General features: G+C 40.1%; 1 long non-coding RNA gene across 2 annotated transcripts in view; it reads right to left on the bottom strand.

Annotated features, from left to right (window-relative positions):
• The window catches only part of LOC122793609, a 372,997-nt gene extending 356,507 nt beyond the window's left edge, over nucleotides 1-16,490 (bottom strand). For both annotated transcript variants that reach the window (XR_006363494.1, XR_006363493.1), the window contains exons 1-2: nucleotides 16,294-16,490; nucleotides 11,732-11,801 (exon numbers count right to left, since the gene is read on the bottom strand). This is a non-coding gene — a long non-coding RNA (uncharacterized LOC122793609). The remainder of the gene's footprint in view (nucleotides 1-11,731; nucleotides 11,802-16,293) is intronic.
• Between the last annotated feature and the right edge of the window lie 618 nt (nucleotides 16,491-17,108).

Genomic DNA, 17,108 nt, shown 5'->3' on the forward strand with positions numbered 1-17,108 from the left:
CTTTAAGAGTCTGGCTTTTACTGCACCCTAGGCGGTCACCTAGTTTGCCTATTACATCCACAGCATTAATAGACTTTACAGATACCATGAACAGAAACAGAGAGGAAGGAAACTTTGTTTCTTTAGTATTCTTCGACCTCTCTAAAGCCTTTGACATGGTCTCTCACCTGGTACTCCTAGACATGCTATCCAAACTAGGCTGCTCCCATAAGACAGTTCAGCAGTTTCAAAGCTACCTACAAGATTGGAAGCATGCTGTAAAATGATCTAACCAACTTTCCCCCTTTCTTCATAACCCTGCAGGAGCCTCCCAAGGCTCCATCCTAAGTCCCCTACTATTTAATATATTCACAAACAACTTACACACTTCCTCTTCCCCAAGAACCTTCATTCAATATGCAGATGACTCCACCATTATCTGTACCTCACCCACCCTACCAGACCTTCTCTCTAGCACTCAAAAATCCTTCACTGCCACTGAATTGTGGCTCACAAATGCTCAACTGTTTCTTAATCCCAAAAAACTAAACTTATGGTATTTCATCCCAAAAACACCACCCTTGGCAATGACCAGTTTAACATTTACTCAGCCGATACAATCATTGAGAGAGTACAGGAAACAAAACTAATAGGTGTTATTATCGATAATAAATTTATGTTTGGACCCCATAACCAACAAAACGTAAAGAAAACTCAGCAAAAATTAGGACTCCTATATAGAAATAGGCAATTCCTAACCAATACAACCAAGACTACCCTGACTAAAACTTTTCTGCTCCATGTTCTACGGTGCCCCTATACTCACCAACCTTCAAAACTCCTCTGAGTCCAAATTGGAACAATGCTATAATAAAATCGCAAAGTTTGTCACAAACACCAAATTCCACAAACACCACTGTAAGCCACTACTTTAAACTCAACTGGCTGGAACTCCGTAACCAACTTGCATATATCCAGCTATCTGTCATGCACGACCTAATTTATAAACCCACAGCCTGTTGCACTCTAGACAGGCTTGTTAAATGCTACATACCTAATAGATCACTAAGATCAGAGGAAAAAAACCCTGATAGCAATCTCCAAACCCTCAAAATGATGAGGCCACTGCCTGTACATCTACTCCATCTCATAGCATTCCCTCCCCCTAGCCATCAGATCAGTCCCAGGCCTGGCACTCTTCAAAGCCTCTTTAAAAGAACAACTCAATAACACATGGCTCTGCACATGTACTACTGCAAGCTAACCCCCCCTTTTTTCTTTTCCTCTCTTTCTGTCTCGCTAAACTCTATATGTACTTACTCTTCTTCTGTCACCCCAATCTCTATCAACTCCCACTATGGACTTTTACCGTAACTACAACGCCTGACTCCCCTTTTTCTTTTCTTCACTTTCTATCCCCTTAAACTACCCATTTAACTACAAAGTCCTATAATTTACTCTCTTTCTGTCACCCCAGTCTCTCTCAACTTCCACTATATCTGCACTTTTAAAACTCATATGTCATTACTCTTATTTCCAAACCAACTGGAACGCTTTCTAGTATGAACTAGAATGAGCCTCACTACACTCACATCGAACATGACACTTACTTATTACTTATATATGAGAAGCCTAGACTCATCTCATCCAAACCTTGCTGCTAACATGGAACTTAATTTCTGAATCTGCAACTTCCACAAATCTCACAATATTCTAATTGAGTGCCATGTCTTCATGTTCCGATTTACATGTTCCTGATTACTGCTTATATCCTCCACAAAAACTATTGTAGTAAAACCTATATGTTAACCACGTGTATGTTTTTAAGGTATTATGTAGCTGTACATTGTAAAGATGTTTTTGACCATGTTGTAAGTTGTACACTTAAATTAACTATACCTGTAAAAATTTAAATCCGTTTATGAGTTTCTGATATGTTTGTAGGTGGAGCTTTTCTCCCTGGGCCTCTGCTGAAAATGGGTTCTGTGACTCAGTCTGACTATCCCGGTAAACAAATGTCAAATAAATAAATGATGGTATCATTAAAAGTTCAAAAAATATCCAGCACAAGGGAAAGAAGAAAAAATATTTTAGAAATTTAATGTGGCAAATCCCATGAATACAATAAAAGCAAACCGGTTTCGGCTAAAACGTTGTTGTTCAGTGCATCAAAAAATATTCATTAGGGCAAACCCTTACAGCTGCCTATATATATATCTCACTTAATTGAAATAATCCATCAATTAATTCAAACCAGAACTAGTTTAACTCATTCAAGCCTGGTTTAAATAAAGCAACTAACCTATTAATCCAAGCAGATTCTTTTTGATTTAGTAAATTGTGCCATAAAGCTTTACATAACTTATTTGTGTGAATTTTGTCTATTATGGTAAAGGTAAATTTAGCAGTTTTATATGTTAGAGTATGTTTGTGGAGGGCATTAGAAACCCTTTTATTTCTTATTTCACTTAAATGTTCACTGATTCTATGTCTGAAAAGTCTGGATGTTTGTCCAACATAAAATGAAGAACAAAAACAAGTGGCCAAATAAACAATCCAATCACTGCTGCAATTTCCAAAACATCTTGTTTCACAAATTTTGGATGTGTTACAGCTAGTAAATTCCTTAGTATGAGATACATTTGTGCAAGCACTACAATGATCACAAGAAACACATCCTGATAGTATATCTCCAAATAGGGTTCTTTGTTGGCTGATAGGTGGACTGTAATGTATTGTAACAACTGGCACCTGTCTATTCGATCAACCTGATGTAATATTCAAATGATAGGATCCTGATGATATCCTCTGGTAAGTAGCCTATGAGTTAAATCATCTTGGCAGGCTTTAAGAGTTTGTTTGTAGGAATAAGTACGTTTAATACGTAGATATTGAGACTTAGGAATATTGTTGATGATGTGGCGAGGATGATAGCTGAAGGCATGTAACAAGGTGTTACATTCTGGAAATTTTCTGTATACTTGTGATTCCAGTGTATGATCCTCCTGTCTAGTTATGATGACATTAAACATGTTATTTGTTGATATTCAATGTGCAATGTAAATTGAATACCCCACTTGTATAAATTCTTGCACATATTGCTGATCCCACCGCCACACCATCCAACAGTCGTCCAAATATCATCTCCAAATATCAACTGGTCGAAAAATATATTGTGATTGTCATCACATATTAGCTGTTCCTCCGAAAAACCCATAAACAGGTCGGCATAAATGGGAGCAAAAGATGCTCCCATACCCATACCACGAACCTGCCAGTATGATTTCCCATGAAAGTAAAAAACATTTTTTGACAACACATGTTCAGTTAAACATATAAAAAGTGAAGTTCTTTTAACACACACTCCCTGAAAACTGCAACATGCTTATCCATGGGGGGGCTTAAAATTAGATTTTCCAAAACCGGTTATATAAACCAGATGACCAACTTTCTCAGGATTGGGCCTTAGCACAACATAAAGCATCCATGATTTTTGTAGATATCCTAATTGCATATTATGAAAGGATTATTGCTAAATGCATAGGGGAGGTTACTATTAGTTGTGAACAAGCCAAAATATGAGACAGAAACCTTTTTTAGTGGCTATTTAAGCAACTTGGCTAAAGATCTATCTATATTGGAGGAACAACTAGTTAAGAAGAAAACCCAAAAATTCCAAAGAGACATTACAGACTATGAAAAGGGGAAACCCTTTGTTACTCAAAAAGTGTGCGATTTTCAGATTCTGGTTTCAAAACAACCAATCAAAAGAAAAGACCCAGATCAATACTTAGAAAATCAGCACAGACTTATAGTGGCACTTCTGAGGAGGATTCGTCCTTTGCCACTGATCTAGACTCCCTTTCTACCCAAGAATCTCCAGTGGCTAAAAGGAAACCTCATGTAGACCCTTTAGGCATAAAAAATGTAGGGTGGGAGGAAACATAGAAATAACACACAGCATTCAACAACTGTTGGAGAAGATCATATCTCAGTGATGTATATAACATCTCATCATACCAATTGTATTATGTACAAATTAAACTATTGAATAAGGGTCTCAATTTTGAGCCGACTTTTGTGGTACCTGAACATACTGTGGTCAATTAACTTAATGATTTTTGTAGTCTACTTAATTTGAAAATATTTTTTTCAGATACACAAAATATTCAAGGATCTACTGGTTTCCATTTTGGAAAATCCAGTTTTGAGCCCCCCCATGGATAAGCATGTTGCAGTTTTCAGGGAGTGTGTGTTAAAAGAACTTCACTTTTCTCACGAACACCAGTTGGTTAGATACAATTTGTCTAAAGCAGAACAACAAGCATTACAGGACCTTAGTAATAATCATGATCTAGTTATTTTGTTGGCAGACAAGGGAGGTGGCATTGTGGTTATGGAGTGGAACATGTACCAGGCGGACGCTGAAAAACAACTGTCTGATCCCCGATTCTATATACGTATGGTAGTTGATCCAACTCCAAATTTCAAAAAAGAAATTGATTCCTTCCTAGACCTAGCAACAGAGGAAGGCATAATTAGTCAGAAAGTTTGTAGGCAACTGAAGGTTTCAGATCCCGTGCCCCAGTATTTATACCTACTACCAAAGATACATAAACATCCCACTAACCCTCCAGGATGGCCAATAGTATCTGGTAGGGGATCATTAACTGAACCTTTATCTGCCTTCCTTACAGAATATTTGCAACCTTTGTTACCTATGGTTAGGTCTAGGTTGAAGGACACTACACAATTTCTTAATATTATTCAGGACACACAACTGGAATCAGCTTGGTATCTATGTACACTAGATGTAACCTCCCTCTACACTAGTATACTACACTGGGCAGGTCTACAGGCTATTCAGTTCTGGCTTGACAAATCACAACTATACACTCCTGGGTTCAATCATGGGAAATCATACTGGCAGGTTTGTGGTACGGCTATGGGAACATCTTTTGCTCCCATTTATGCCGACTTGTTTATGGGTTTTTTGGAGGAACAGTTAATATATGATGACAATCATAATATATTTTTGGACCAGCTTGATATTTGGAGATGATATTTAGATGATTGTTGGATGGTGTGGTGGGGGATCAGCAATATGTGCATGAATTTATACAATACCTTAATGACAACAAGTGGGGTATTCAGTTTACATTGCACATCAAATATCAACAAATAACATTTTTGGATGTCATCATAACGAGACAGGAGGATCATACACTGGAATCACAGTATACAGAAAATTTCCAGAATATAACACCTTATTACATGCCTCCAGATATCATCCTCGCCACATCATCAACAATATTCCTAAGTCTCAATATCTACGTATTAAACATATTTGTTCCTCCGAACAAACTCTTAAAGCCTGCCAAGATGATTTATCTCATAGGCTACTTACCAGAGGATATCATCAGGATCCTATCATTCGAACATTACATCAGGTTGATTGAATAGACAGGTGCCAATTGTTACAATACAAGGACAGAACTATTCGGACTGAAAATCATATTCCACAACCAGTTAGGTTAGTCACTACTTTTGGGGCCAATACCAATAGATTTAAAAACGTTATAAATAACCATTGGGATATTTTGTTAGCTCAAGACAAACTGAGTGAATTGCTCAACCCCAGATGTCTATTTTCCTATCGTAGAGGTAGAACTATAAACTCTTATTTAACTCATTATAAACATTACAGTCCACCTATCAGCCAACAAAGAACCCTATTTGGAGATATACTATCAGGATGTGATGTTCATCGTATTTCACTGTTGCAGTCATTACACTTGGGTTATCCTGCTGGCAGGTGACCCATAGTCGGCCTGAGTTCCAAAGTCCTGGTCCGGCGTCGGTTGCTGTCACCTCTTCCCTGACATCAGTGCACCAGGGGTATAAAAGTTGCAACCGATGCCATTTTCTTCAGTCTTTCTTGCCGCACGGTGCCCGAAGCATAAGCAATTCGCAAGTGCCAGTCGGCCGACTCCTGAGATTTTCAAAATTGAATTTCAGAACCGAAGTCTTCAATAAAGCTAAGTACCCCATTGGGGAAACTTTTTCTTGCTCCAGACCGATGTCAGTAAAAGCTAATAATTGTATTTCTTGTGGGAAGCAAATACCTCATAAGGATTTTCACTCTTACTGTATCCCTTGCCTAGGCCCTGACCACGATGTCACTAGCTGTCGGTTTTGTGCTAGATTTAATAAACGCACTATTAAATGTCGGTTTGATTTTGCATTACATTTTTTTGGACGAAGATTTAATTACATAATGCCGTCAGAACAACTGACGACCAGAATGTATAAAAAACACAAAGACAAAGAAAAGGACAGGCATCCGAGATCCAAAACCGACGACGAAGCCTTTTCTAGGCCAGTCACTGGTTCTCAGTGAGGCACATTTGCAGCCCCTGGCACCCACTACCTAAGTGCCACAGGCCGTAACAGACAGCCACAAGGATACACTGAGGCCTGTGGAAACTCAAGGTATTGGGCCTATGGAAAATATACCCTCAGATGGGTCCGGAGCCGCTGAGCAGGCACCGGCTTCTGAGGGTGTTTTCAGATCTTCACAGCTTAGAATTAAAGCTACTACAGCAGCAAAGGCAAAGTCAAAAACACCATTAAAGACAAAGAAACAGGTGCATTATTCTCCAGAACAGTCATCCAGGCCTAACAAACAGATGCTTAAAATGGCCGAAGACCTTATTACTTTAATCAGGAGCTCCCATCCCCCTCCTGACAAAAGGCCTAGGCAAGACACTGATTATGATTCCTCTGATCAGGTTTCCATTTCTTCTGATACTTCTTCTGACCAGGGCTATTCTCTCCCTCCCTATGAGGATTCTGATGCTGAAGAGTCCATTCCTTCAGCCTTGCACACCATGAGGGAGCATTTCCATTGGGAGAGCCAGGATTACTCAGAATCCAAGAAAAGAATCAGAGATTTCCTCCTATTGCTTCAGCACAGGCCCCTGGCTATCCCCCCTGTGCTTGAAATTGTTGATGATGTTTTTTCTGAATCCAGTCTGTCTCCAGATTCTTTACCCCCTGCACCAGTAAAGCCAGACAGGTACTACAGGGTCCCTGACTCTCATAAATTTCTTTACAAAAACCCTGCTGTGGACCCAGAAACTATTTCTCAGGGCCCAAAAGGGGTTAAAGCTTACACTGCCAAAAATCCTGTCTCCTCAGATAGGGATTCCAGAGCTCTGGACAGATGGGGGAAAAGTTTACACTTCTGCTACTTTAGCTGTAAGAGCTTTAAACTGTCAGTTTCACATGTTTAAATATCAGCAGTATCTCATGTCATTGTTAAAGCAGAAAATGTTTACAAATATAGAAGGTCCTGACTGTAAAGAAATGCAGGATTTATTGCATGCAATTGAACAAGTAGGAAAGCATACTCTGCAATGTGGTTTTGATTCATTAGAGGCTTCTTGTAGAGCCGCAGTTACAGGCTCAGTTATACGAAGACATGCTTGGTTGAAAGAACAAAGTTTACCTGACCATGTTAAAATGAAATTATTGGATGCTCCACTACAGCATGATACTTTGTTTGGTGTTAAGGCAGAAGAGGTTTTAAAGAAAATGGGGGATAAAGCAAAGTCAATGCAAACTGTGAAATATTTCTTACAGGTTCAGCCACCTAGATTTAGCAGGAACTGGCCTTCAAAAAATTGGTTCTTTCCAGTGTCAGACAGTCCACAAAGAGGCAGGTACAGACGCCCAAGAGGCAGATCTCAGCCTCAAGGCTCCTACAGACCTAAACAATGGGGTACTTCTGCCCCCAAAGGAGGAGAAGACAAATCACAACCTTATAGGAGACAGTCACAATGACTTCCCTCTGCAAATGCCAAGCTCTTACCAGTTGACAGCACCCCTAGGGAGAAAGCTAGCACTTTTCTCAAAAAATTGGCACATGATCACCCAAGACCAGTGGGTGTTGAATATAGTTTCTCAAGGGTACATGTTCCAGTTCCACACACTTCCAAAACCAAAAGGTATGCCAAACCTGCCACAAAACCAATGGGCAGAGGCACAAAAACAGACTGCTGCTCTTATGGATATGGGAGCTATTCAAAACGTTCCACAAGAAGAACAGGGCCAAGGATTTTACTCACGACTTTTCCTCGTACCCCGAAAGGACAAAGCATGGAGACCAATACTGGACCTGTCAATCTTAAATACTTTCCTGGATGTTCCAAAATTCAAAATGTTAACACTACAACAACTCTTGCCCATGCTGGGCAAAGAGGCTTGGCTAGTTACTTTGGATCTCAAGGAGGCATACCTGCACATCCCAATCAGACAATCGTGCAAAAAATACCTCAGATTTATAGCAGGCTCAATGCATTATCAATTCTCTGCACTGCCCTTTGGCTTATCTACTGCGCCCAGGGTCTTTACAAAGTGTCTGGCACCAGTAATTGCATTTTGCAGACAAAAAGGAATTCAAATATATCCCTACTTGGACGACTGCCTTATTCAAGCAGACAGCAAGGACATTCTTCTAAAGCACCTGGCGTATGTAAAAAGACTACTAGTTTGCCTTAGGTACACAGTAAATGAAAAGAAATCAAAACTAGTGCCCTCTCAAGAGATAATATTCCTGGGTGCAAGCTTAAATACAACTACCCAGATGGCTTATCTCACGCCAGACAAACAAAGGCAACTGACTCATTACTTTCAAATGTTGGCAACAAAGACCCAGCTCCCTGCAAGAAAAATTCTGCAGGACCTGGGTTTCATGGCATCTTGCATTCTACTAATTCCATATGCCAAACTGTATATGAGGAAACTACAATGGTATCTAAAAAGTGGTTGGACTCAGCATTGTCACAGCCTAGAGACAATCATAACTTTGATTCCCTGCCTACAACAGGAGTTTCGATGGTGGTCCCAGGCCTGTCACCACAACAAGGGACAGCCTTTCACCTTACCCACAGCCAGGCAGACAGTAACAGATGCATCGGATTATGCCTGGGGCCCACATATGGCAGGAAAATGTATTCAGGGCATGTGGTCCAAGGAACAAATGCATCTTCACATCAATCAAAAAGAGATGCTAGCTATACAAAATGCCCTGACAGCCTTCAAGGACCTAATACATCCAGGACAATTACTAATAAAGATGGACAATACCACAGTTATGTGGCACATAAACAAGCAAGGGGGCACACATTCCTACCTCCTATGCAGACAAGCCATGACTTTGTGAAACACAGCACTGGCCTACCAGGTACATCTGCAAGCACAATTCCTGCCAGGAACAAAAAACACACACTGGCAGATGAACTAAGCAGAAATCTCATGGATCCTCACGAATGGAAGCTAAATCTACAAGTGTACAACATGATAACAAGAGAATGGGGACGCTCAGACATAGATCTTTTTGCCTCCCCTCACAATTACCAATTACGGAGATTTTACACAAGGACTTATCACTCTCTGGCATGGAAAGTGGATGCTCTATCTTTCAACTGGAAAAACCTGACAGTCTATGCCTTTCCTCCGATGCCTCTTCTCACCAAGGTGCTTCTAAACGTCAGACAAGAGAGACCAAAAATGATCTTGATTGCCCCAGACTGGCCACGCCAGTACTGGTATCCAATCCTAAAAATTTTGTCCTAAGCCCCACCTTGGCCTCTACCTCAAATCCCTCATCTTCTGACACAGCAAAACAACCAGATTCTGCACAGTCAACTCAGAACCATAAACCTGGCAGCATGGCAGATAATGTAGCCACTCAGACTGCACCTCTCTCTCTCTAAAGCTGTTATGGATGTAATTTTGGAAGCCAGGAGACCCCGCACTAGAAAATCTTATGCGGGAAAATGGAATAGATTCTGTGCTTGGAACCAGGCGCAAGGGCTCAACCCTCTGGTCCCTAATATACCTCAGATTTTACAATACCTCACTGAGATGTTGGACAAAGGCCTATCTTTTTCTTCTATTAAAATCCATGCCTCTGCCATTTCAGCTCATTACAATATGGATCCTCCTATATTTTCACAACCTCTACTACGACAGTACCTCAGAGGGGCAAAGAATATAAGACCCCCTAGGAGAGCACCAGTACCTACTTGGGACCTCAATTTTGTTTTAGAAAAACTAACACTGCTCCTTTTGCACCAGTCAGCACAGCTGATATAAAATTCTTGTCATGGAAAACTGCTCTGCTCCTAGCAATAACCTCAGCAAGAAGAGTTTCAGAGTTACAGGCACTGATGGCTGTGGAACCTTTCCTCACTTTTCACCAGGACAGGGTTTCTCTAAGGACGAACCCAACATTCATGCCAAAAGTGGTCTCCAATGTGGCCTTAAACCAAACTATTCATTTGCCTACTTTCTACCCAAATCCCCAGAATAAAGGGAAAAGACTTCTGCACTCTTTGGATATACACAGGCAGCTATGATTTTACTTAGACAAAACAAAAGCTTTCAGAAAAACTGAGCAACTGTTTGTAGCATATGCTACAGGATCACAAGGAAAACCTGTTACAAAGCAGACAATCTCCAAATGGATAGGACACTGCATTCACTTCTGTTATGCACAACATGGCAAATCTGTGCCTAAGGGCATTGGGCCTCATTCTACCAGAGCAGCAGCCACTTCAGCAGCTTTCCTCAGAGGGGTACCAACCAAATTCATTTTAGAAGCTGCAACCTGGAGCTCAATGCACACTTTTACCAAGCACTACCACCTTCCTCTGTACTCCAGATCCAGAGCAGGCTTTACCACTGCAGTTCTGCAGGGCTTGTTAGCCTTGCCAAATCCAATCTAGGCCCAGCCACCCAACCCCAGCTTTGGGATTCTACCCAAGTGTAATGACTGCAACAGTGAAACACGATGAACATAGTACAGTTGTGTACCTACCATAAATGTAGATGTTCGAGTGTATTCACTGTTGCAGTCCTGGTTACCCACCCACCACCCCCTCTTTGCTGGGACTATTCTGTACTTCTCAACTCTATACAACCTATGTGGTGTATTTGCTTTTAGAGGAAGAAAATGTTTTAGTGATATATGCATGGTTGTTTGACATATTTTTATCTTTACAGCCTTCATATCTGGGGGCACCTGACATCTGGGGCAAGAAAAACTGAAGAAAATGGCATCGGTTGCAACTTTTATACCCCTGGCACACTGACGTCAGAGAAGAGGTGACAGCAACCAACACCGTACCAGGACTTTGGGGCTTGGGCCGAATACGGGTCGCCTGCCAGCAGGGAAACCCAAGTGTAATGACTGCAACAGTGAATACACTCGAACATCTACATTTATGGTAGGTACACAACTGTACTTTTCTTGTGGATATTGTAGTGCTTGCACACATGTATCTCATACTAAGGAATTTACTAGCTGTAACACATCCAAAATTTATGAAATAAGATGTTTTGGAAATTGCAGCAGTGATTGGATTTTTTTATTTGGCCACTTGTTTTTGTTCTTAATTTTATTTTGGACAAACATCCAGACCTTTCAGACATAGAATCAGTGAACATTTAAGTGAAATAAGAAATAAAAGGGTTTCTTGAGTTCAAGATGGCTGCCAAGCACTGAACGCACACTTTCTGCTGCTCCTGTATCAACCAAATCTATCCGCTCAAAAAAAACTTGCATCTGGCACCGAATTGAACAGGAAAGGAGTATTTCTTCTAAACTGCACTTCATGGAAAACACCTATAGCAATATTTTGGTCCTAAAAGTAAAATTATATCATTTTTTTCTGCAAGGGCTTACCTCTAGTGACTGGCTGAAGGCTGCAGCCGCATGGTAGCATCCTTTTCTCTGAAGGACTGAGTTCTGAGTTCTAAACAAGAAAAGTTAAAGGAGAATTCTTTAAGTCACTCCCTTCTGGTCTAAACCTACACTTTAATTCACCCAGTGGTGGCTAACCAACAAGAATCCATGGATATTATAACTTCTAAAACCAAACTCTCTTCTCTAATGTCACCTGAAAAGGATGTAACAGCTAAGAGGCAGATAATAAATAAATCAACACAGGATTCAAATAAAGGAGCTGCTAAATCTAAAGGTGACTCTGTTCTCTCACTAGATGACCTTAAAACAGCATTACAGCCCTTGCATGAAGATTTCAAATTATTCTCAGACAAATTAAATTCATTTGGTTCTAATCTAGACCAAACTACATCCAGAATTAATCTTATTGACAAGAAAATTGAGGAGAATTCAAAGTAAATACAAGATTTACAAACCAAGGTAAATACAAATGACAAAAGTATTAGTGACTTACAACAAAAAATAATAGACTTAGAAGCAAGCAGTAGGAGAAACAACATTCTAATACGTGGCATTCCTCAAAAGTTTGACCAAGTACAACTACCAGTCATACTGACTGAGATTTTTGAACACATTATTGAAAATAAAATCTTAGCTAAAGAAATTATTATTGAAAGAGCTCATAGAACATTATGAAGATCACAAGATGAGGGTGTTCCTAGGCAGATTTATGCAAAGCTACTAAATGCTGCACATGTTACCACACTCCTCATGGCTGCAAAAAAGAAAAGTAACATTTCATGGAGAGGTCACAGGATTACAATAGCACAGGATTTACAGCATAATTGAAGTGTATTAACCCACCAGATGCACAGTAGCAAGCCCTTCCCAAACCCTGCCTATGACCATATTGCTTAGTACGCCCACGGCCTCTAACATGCAGATTACCGCGCCCATGCCGCAATGACAGAATTAGCTTTTTGCTATTTGCGATTTGCTTTACTTGCTGGAATGTATTGCTCATGGTAAAATTAGTTTACTAATACACGGCTCCGATCATGTAGATTGACGCCCTCAAACCAAGAATTTACAAAGGCAAACAACAAACTATTTTGCAAAAAAAAGCTACTACTACTACTTCTACTGCGATTTAAATTTTCAAACACAGCAAAGCACTAACCAAAAAACAAAGTGAATGCAATTGCGTTCAAAGCAGACATACATCTTTATTTAAAAATCTACTGCTACTACTACTACTACTGCGATGTAACACAGCAAAGCACTAACCAAAAAACAACGTGGATGCAATTGCGTTCAAAGCAGACATACATCAGGTTTCAACAAAATACTACTGCGATTAGAATTTTACACGGCTCCCCACGGCTCCGATTTAAACATCAGGTTTCAACAAAATATTACTGTGATTTGAATTTTACACATCTCCGATTTATTTTGCAAGCAACTCTACTACTACTACTACTACTATTAAGGACAGCAAAGCACTCAAGTGAGTCAGTTTTCCTTGTCAGACCCTTCATCAACATCGACTGCTTCAGCGTCCTGGTACTCTTTCAGATGACAAAAAAATTTTTAAACAAACTGTCAAAGTCGTGTCCGTACTTACATCTCCACATATACTCATCTAAGTAACTGGGCACCATGTCTGCCCTTGTCCCGTTCATTGTCTTAAATTGCTTCTTGCACTTTGCCCACATAGCTTCCACAGAGTTGGTATGTGCACCTGTTTGGGGATCCACAAAATTTTGGCTGCGATTTACGGTGTGGTGTTGGTACTGCATCCCTGGTATTTGGCCAATCCCATGGTAGGCTGTCCACTGGTTGGAAATTATTGTGGTTCCTGGCAACACATGTTTCCTGATGAGTGGCAGCAAAGTAGCTGCATCATGTTTCTCTACAAATGTGAGAAACCCAGTCTTCCGATCGCAGTCATACATACCGAAAACCCAACGGTCCTGCTTAGCCAGGTTTCGGCCCCGATTGTACTTGGCACGAAGAAGAAGTCTTTCATCTATTTGCACTACAGTTCCTGGACCACCAAGTAGCATGGGATCCTGTAGTAGTCTTCAAGTGCAGATGTCTCTGCAAAACTGATACCAGTCCACCACTGATCTTGCAGAAACACCAAGGTGGTCCGCAGCCATGACTGCAGGGAACTTGCGCAGCCAGCAGTAAAGAACTTTACCAGACATTGTAGAGGCAGTCTACTTTTGCTAAAATAGGTACCAGTGAGCAGCCCACTCTTTCTTCTGCATGCCTTTGCACGGCATTTCCACAGGTAGGTGGACTTGTGAGGTGCAAGTGTAGCCCTGCTCCCACATATCAAGCATTTCTTTTCCTCGGGCATTATCCCAAATGACTGCAGGAAGGCTATGACTGCCATTAGAGAAGAAGTTATTTCAGCGATGTGCTTCTTGTTGAATGTAGACATCATGAAACAATCAGCAGAAAGAAACAGAACTGCAGGGACAGTAGGCACCCTTTATATAGCAGTTTACCAGCAACAAACATTTCGCTGCCATTGTTTGTGAAGTGTTAAGAGAAACTTATGTTGTTAATGGATGTGTTAACTGCACTTAATCGGGATAATTAGTAGATGCAACACCTTGATCTACATCTCATATATTTGAATAGAAAGGACATTGCTTTATGAAAACACCTTTAGGTAGTCTTTAGTTTAATAGAACTGTGTGTCAATGGATAGGAAGTGCTTTTAACTGAGTGTATTGCTAGCGACAATCTATAGTGAAGTAAACAGTGCATTGTGTCAGTCACACTACATTGTCATGTCAATCATGGCAGACATGCCTATTCCTGCGCGAACACGTCGGTGTGTTAATACACTTCAATTACACCCACCACACCGCAAATCACAGTCGAAATTTTGTGGATCCCCAAATAGGTGCACATACCAACTCCATGGAAGCTATGTGGGCAAAGTGCAAGAAGCAATTTAAGACAATGAACGGGACAAGGGCAGACATGGTGCCCAGTTACTTAGATGAGTATATGTGGAGATGTAAGTACGGACACGACTTTGACAGTTTGTTTAAAAATTTTTTTTGTCATCTGAAAGAGTACCAGGACGCTGAAGCAGTCGATGTTGATGAAGGGTCTGACAAGGAAAACTGACTCGCTTGAGTGCTTTGCTGTCCTTAATAGTAGTAGTAGTAGTAGAGTTGCTTGCAAAATAAATCGGAGATGTGTAAAATTCAAATCCCAGTAGTATTTTGTTGAAACCTGATGTTTAAATCAGAGCCATGGGGAGCCGTGTAAAATTCAAATCGCAGTAGTATTTTGTTGAAACCTGATGTATGTCTGCTTTGAACGCAATTGCATCCGTGTTGTTTTTTGGTTAGTGCTTTGCTGTGTTAAATCGCAGTAGCAGTAGATTTTTAAATAAAGATGTATGTCTGCTTTGAACGCAATTGCATCCGCGTTGTTTTTTGGTTAGTGCTTTGTTGTGTTTGAAAATTTAAATCGCAGTAGTAGTAGTAGTAGCTTTTTTTTTGCAAAATAGTTTGTTGTTTGCCTTTGTAAATTCTTGGTTTGAGGGCGTCAATCTACATGATCGGAGCCGTGTATTAGTAAACTAATTTTATCATGAGCAATACATTCCAGCAAGTAAAGCAAATCGCAAATAGCAAAAAGCTAATTCTGTCATTGCGGCATGGATGCGGCAATTTGCATGTTAGAAGCCGTGGGCGTACTAAGCAATATGGATGTAGGCGGGGTTTGGGAGGGGCTTGCTACTGCGCATCTGGTGGGTTAATACACTTCAATTACGCCGGCACCCTTTATATAGCAGTTTACCAGCAACGAACAATTCGCTGCCATTGTTTGTGAAGTGTTAAGAGAAACTTATGTTGTTAATGGATGTGTTAACTGCACTTAATCGGGATAATTAGTAGACGCAACACCTTCATCTACATCTCATATATTTGAATAGAAAGGACATTGCTTTATGAAAACACCTTTAGGTAGTCTTTAGTTTAATAGGACTGTGTGTCAATGGATAGGGAGTGCTTTTAACTGAGTGTATTGTTAGTGACAATCTATAGTGAAGTAAACAGCACGTTGTGTCAATCATGCTACATTGTCATATCAATCATGGCGGACACGTCCATTCCTGCGTGAACTCGTCGGTGGGCTAATACACTTCAATTACGCTGGATTTACCCCAACCCATTAAGGCTCAAAGACAAGCTCTAGCTCCTTTTTGTGCTTTGTTAATCAAAAAAAAAAAATTACGCTTCCAGATGAAATACCCAGCCATCCTCTCCTTCTGCTCTGGGGATCAGAAGTTCCTAATATACTCTGCAGATGAAGCAAAAAAAAAAGTATTTATGCAAGCTTTCAAGGAACTACCGGCTTAACTAGCTATACTGTTAAAGTTAGTAAAATAATATAATCAAGATAATACAGTATATGTTTAAAAGCTATGAATTACTGTTAAGACTAACAAATAGCATAACCAAGATGAATACACCTACAAAAAACTATCTCTGCTGGCTTTCTAACACTGTTAACTGATTCTAACTTACCCTGTCATTTTCCCAGCTTATTTTTACCATCATCTGGATGTCCTGGCATTTTTTTTGTTTTGTTTTTATTTTCCTTTCTAGCTTTTCAGTAATATGTTGGCCTGTTTCTATCAGTGCATGAGGCTTCCTGTGGCCTGTTGAGGCCTTATTTAGAGCTCCACGAGGGTTCTCTAATCTCCCAGGGCCGTTTCAACATTCCATTACCCAGAATGCAACAGGAACATCAGCTGATGACATCACAAGGTTGGAGGTCGCAACAGAAGTAGAAGAAGCAGTGCATTTCTGGGAACGCTAATATCATGAATTAGAGCCTAGGGAAGAAGAAATGGATCTAAAACAACACTTTCTGGACACTTCAGGATGGCAGCAACTATAAAGGACTCTGGTCAGGGTAATTTAGCAGCCTAATCGTATGTTTAAGTAATGAATATATTACAATATAGTTTTTTTTTCTAGCAATACAAGTACATCAGTTTGTCAGAAGTCTTTCATATCAAACTGTATAGTAGCTGCCATCTGCTGGTCATGTTGCAAAATTACAATGCCATACTTCAGACATGCTTTTCTGTGCCTTTCAGTTTTTCAAAAACAATATTTTATATGTTCACATTTACTTTTCTATTTAGTATTTAGGTTTGTGTTTGAGTGATACAAACTCAGACTTTGTGAGTAAAATAAAAAGCCTATGCAATTGTCAAAAGTTACATATATATTAAACTGTATTTTTTTCCTGTTATAATTACCCCTTCATTAACCTCCCTTTAGAGCAGTATGCTCACTTAGAGCTTATCTATTTAAAGACAGCTAAAGACAAT

The sequence above is a fragment of the Protopterus annectens genome, chromosome 2.part0 (assembly GCF_019279795.1).
Source record: "Protopterus annectens isolate FY-2018-M chromosome 2.part0, PAN1.0, whole genome shotgun sequence".
NCBI lineage: Eukaryota > Metazoa > Chordata > Ceratodontiformes > Protopteridae > Protopterus > Protopterus annectens.